This window comes from Watersipora subatra, chromosome 2 (assembly GCF_963576615.1).
Source record: "Watersipora subatra chromosome 2, tzWatSuba1.1, whole genome shotgun sequence".
Taxonomy (NCBI): domain Eukaryota; kingdom Metazoa; phylum Bryozoa; class Gymnolaemata; order Cheilostomatida; family Watersiporidae; genus Watersipora; species Watersipora subatra.
Genome location: NC_088709.1, coordinates 6,624,938 through 6,630,311, shown reverse-complemented (window position 1 = coordinate 6,630,311; position 5,374 = coordinate 6,624,938).

Genomic DNA, 5,374 nt, shown 5'->3' with positions numbered 1-5,374 from the left:
GAGTTCCACTGAACTGATGCTGCATACAGTTTGATAATGTTGCTTGCAGCTGCGAGTTCAACTGGAGTCTGTCGGGTAAGCTGGGCTAAATGGTCTGATTTCTTCTGCATAGAGTATGCATTTACTTCATACTCTTTGGCCTCAGCCTCCTTGAACCAGTCGACCTTTCGATCATCATTTGCATTTCGGGTATCCATTTCCAATTGCCTCCTTGCTAGCGATTGCGACACTACTCTTAACTTTGTTACCACTTGCCCTGGCCTTGGTGCCTGTAGCTTCTTTGCCGAATTTGTTACTGGCTTCACTCCCATCTCACTGATTGCAGTGGTACCAGTAACAGTGTTGGAAATCTCAGCTGAACATGACCAGGCCTTAAACACCTGTCATTCCTTGAAAACCTGGTTAGTGAGGTTTTTCTCTATCTCTTGAACACTTGCCAAACTTCTAGCACAGACTGAGTGGGCTTTCAGTTGTGTTCTGTTGATGACCCTTTTCCTTTCATGAACTTCTCTCTGAGACATAAGGACAGACCCAAGGTTATTTAGGAATAACTACACCTTATGAAGCACGCGTTTTCTTACCACCTTACCTTTTGCAACCGCTGTGTAGCTAGTGCTACAGGCAGGCATCTTTACCCTTATCTATGTTTTTGGAGCTAGTGTTAGCTCCTGTTTTCACAGTTCTCTCTCATCTTTTTCGAGTGAAGGCTGCTTTGCCTGTTTCACATCTAGACATCAAGGACTCTACTTTGCCAGAGTAGATGCACACCGTCACCTTACACTCTTTGTCTGGTCAGCTGCTGGGACCTTTATTTATGGACATCATCCGTAACATCACAACTTCATTAGCCCAGCATTAATGCAGATTGCATTCAAACAATCAATAGTATCAGCTGCTTTAACTCAGTTGTGCCCAAAAGTTTATTCTCAATACTTTGAAAACATAGGTGCGTGACAACCACATATCAAGTGGTCCTAACTGCCACAGTTATAACACTCATTTCTAGGTGAAAGTTCATAATTATTCACACTTAGAACACCAGTCATTTCTAACAGCACTAGAAGAGTGATTAAGATTCCTATATTGGATCTTCTGTTCATTTATAGGATACTTTTACATGTACCAAAGTTTCTTCTACTATTGCTACTATCTAATATTTTGTCTATTACATTGCCTCATTCATTAATTTCCACACCTTCATATAAATTTGAATGTGAACTGGGTCAGCAGCTAGCATCCCTTGTTCTATTTTTAGATTTATTGTGATCAAATTCTATTTTTGAAACACCAACCCTTCTAACTTTAACCTTAGTACATTTTTGTGAGACATCAAATTATCGTGCATGTTTTCTGACTGTAGAAATATCTGTTACATCTTTTCAGTTTAAATAAGTTCAATTTAAATCAGTTTGTTGCATTAATTGTTTATGCCATGAACCTTTTCTTAAGCTATTAAATGTAAAATAGCTAAAGCACGTTTTCTGTTAACATCATTTCACCAGAACTAATAAAACTCACACACCATTATCGACCCCAAATCTTATCACCTCACCTTCATCAAATTCATCATCCCATTGAACGCCAAACCAACCTGGAGAATTAACATGCATACAAGTGAGCACCCTACCGTATCGATAATACTACAAGATATCCTATAGGCGTTATACAAAACCTGCTGACAGATAAATATCAAGCGAGACGTTTTATGGCTGCCAGAAAGTGTCTGAAGATTTAGGATTAAGGAGTGACGCTTTGTGTCTAGAATCTTATAACAGGTAAAACTTACGAGTACTATTAAGAATTTGAGTGTTGGAATGGAAGTATGTAGACTTCTCTATTTAGAAAGTACAAGCTTTTGTAAATGACTTGGAAAGATGCTGCTTACTGCATTCTGAGACAGAAAGGATTCTATAGCCGGTGCATAACCAAGTAACCGAACCTTTTAAAAATATGATGAGCTTTCAGGGTGGTAAAAAGGTATATAATACAGTTAATAGGCCTCTAGACTAAGGATTTATTAGAGCTTCATTTCAAACTCACCGCTGGTTCAAAATTGAAGAAATAGATGAAAGGTATTAGCACAACCACCATGCGCTCTAGATCATTTCGGCTAACTAAAAAGCAAATAGATCAACACTTAGCTACTAGAATTCTAGGAGTTGAAAATCTGCTAAACTGGATGGAACAAATGTGTTAACAAAGGTTATAACTGCATTGAAAAATGAAAGAAAAAATACTTTTATCTCTTTGCAATAAAATGTTATCACAAAATTTCCACGACTGACTTTGGTGAGACAATTATCTAAAAGTTTGCAAACCTTTTTAACCATTATTTTTTACTAGTTTTATGATAAACAAAACTTAACTGAACAAGCTTTTTCTGTTTTTATCTCACGAGGCTCTGTTTGAATCTCTTTTTATGATTTTAAAGTGTCGATACAAACATAATCAAATCTTACATATGAATGAATAGTGACACCGAGCAAACCATTTATTCACAATACAGTTTTTGCGTTTGGCTGTTCCCAACAGCCAAATTTTGTTGTGGGGTGCTTAAGGTCATGTCAAAAGCTCCACAGGTATTTCTGGGACCACTAGAGATGTACAGTGGTGAAAGTTCAAAGAGTTGTAGTAATCTTTATATAAAGCAAGTTGGTGTTATTTAAACTATAGGTAAGACACAATGAAACTAATGCTGAGATGGTAAATGATATGCTACAATATGCTACAATGTTAACTGAACCATAACTATTATTCACTGTCTCACACAATAAAAGAATATAGAATAGAATGCAAGCAAAAGTCTTGGGCTGTTTTGGATGAATCTGTGTAAGTGCTAGCATGTGAAAGCACATGAGACGTTTTGCATCCAATTTTATCATTTTCTTGGAATTATGTAATTACACAGAGAAAACTATAATGTTAAACTACAACTTTCCATCACTTTTACTAACCATTCTTTTGGCATACGACGTAAAATTTCAGCAGCCACATACATGTACCATAAAATTGCCAATATATCCTTACATTACATTTTTATAAATAGATGTAAAAAAGTTAAAAATAATTTCAATTATCTCTAGTTCAAGTTGAGTAGCTTACACCAGATATTTTATCACTCATGGTACCAATGGACCTACACATTACTGAGTCTGCACTTTTATTTCCGCGCCTAAATAACCATGAACATTTTTTTTACTCAGTAGCACTTTATTAATTTAGTTTATAAATATAGTTTACGCCTTCATGACTAGTTTTTTTTACATAGGGTTATATAGGTTTATATGACTTATTTGTTTAATAATACATACTATTATTCGATGTTGTCTGTCTATCTGTTCACTTTTTCTGTCACAAAGCGATATTTATTCTCTGATAGGCACACTGATTCTGAGGCTTCGGAAGTTGACTGATTTGATCAGCCAATTAGATCAGATTTGATTAGCTGAATGTTATGGTTATGAGAGACATATTGGCGACATTGTTGTATAGAAATATCACCAAAACAACATACAAATAGGGTGTGAATCCAGATCACAAAATATACATGCAAAACGGACAAACAACAAGATGTCCAAGGTATCAAAAGATCCAATAATTAGAAAAGTCACAATAAGCAAATTAGAAACTCCCAAGCGGAAAGAACCCCTCACAGAAAATGAGTCGATCACCCTGCCAGAAAACCACCAAAGAAACATCGGAAATGAATCAGATGATTGCACATATGAAGATCTGACATCTTCTGCCAGACATGACTTAGATACCAGGAGTAAGTCACAAGCTCATCAATATCTTCACATGCCTAACATAAAGCAGTGAACCTACTGCCACAGGCTAACCTTCCCACATGCTAGAAAAGTGGGAAGGTTCTCTCTCTCTCCTTCTTTTCCTCTCTCTCTCTCTCTCCCTGTAGAGCTCTCTCTCCCTGTAGAACTCTCTCTCCCTGTAGAGCTCTCTCTTCTTTTCAAGGGCTTGTAGAGCTCTCCCTCTCTCTTCTTCCCAAGGGCCTGTAGAGCTCTCTCTCTTCTTCTTCTTCTCAAGGGCCTGTTGAGCTCTCTCTCTCTTCTTCTCAAAGGCCTGTAGAGCTCTCTCTCTCTCTCTTCTTCTTCTTCTCAAGGGCCTGTAGAGCTCTCTCTCTTCTTCTCAAGGGCCTGTAGAGCTCTCTCTCTTCTTCTCAAGGGCCTGTAGAGCTCTCTCTCTTCTTCTCAAGGGCCTGTAGAGCTCTCTCTCTCTCTCTTTTTCTCAAGGGCCTGTAGAGCTCTTTTCCGAAGGCCTGCTTAGGGGATCTCGCTTCTGCCTGCTTAGGAGTCTCTCTCTTTTTCCTGCCTATGGAGTTTCTTTCCTCACCACTTGCTGAAGCTTTCCACCTATGGACTGTTTTGATTCTGGTTTGACTGTTGAGAGTCACAGCTGTACAGAGCTGAGCAACGAACATATAGATGACAATTGAGTAAGGGTGTGACTTTTATTACCTATTTTAACCTTTTCGCATTTAATATTGTTTTAGTATTTTGTTAAATGTGTATTTTAATTGTTGGACTATAGAATAAAGAAGTAACTTTTACGGGTAAATGTCAGTACTGCTTACAATAACTTAACACCTTCACTAGTACCTGAACCAGTAATAATCAAATTAGTTCCCACAAGCTAAGCAAAAGTGCACAAACTAAACATAGTCAGAATGGCAAAGTAAATTCAACACAGATGTTGTGCGGATTTGGACTAGTTATGCATAACATAAATTTTCCATAACCACTCATAGCATTTCCGGTGGAGATACCGGGTTCCTACATTTTCACTACAACATTTTAGTCATCTCATTAATTGAATGTACATAATTTTGTGGCTGCGTGAAAATTGGCACATTTAAACAACTGCTAATGTAATACACAAATAATAGGTTTAGACATTTATCCCATTATCATTTCTGACAATTTAATATTGACTCAAAAATTACCTTTAACACATGTATATAATATATACTCTATATATAATATGTATATTCTACATATAATATGTATATTATATATATAATATGTATATTCTATATATAATATGTATATTCTATGTTTTACACGTTACTTTAGATATTCTTGTATGCGATTTTTTGAAGCATTTCTACTTGTCCTTCAGTTTCTGTAGCGACGGAAGCAAAATACAAAATATTTTCATAAGACCATTTGCTCTAACACAGGATGCTTCCAACATACAAATCTAATGTCAAAATAGATAAACCTCTTATGCGAAGGCTTGACCTGTCAGCATTGAATCAATATTTCCATACCAGCTGTGCACTAACATTTTACCCATATGCAGGTGCTGTGTTTCTGTGCTGCATATCTTAAACTCCTTTGACCAACGAGTTAAGTCCATG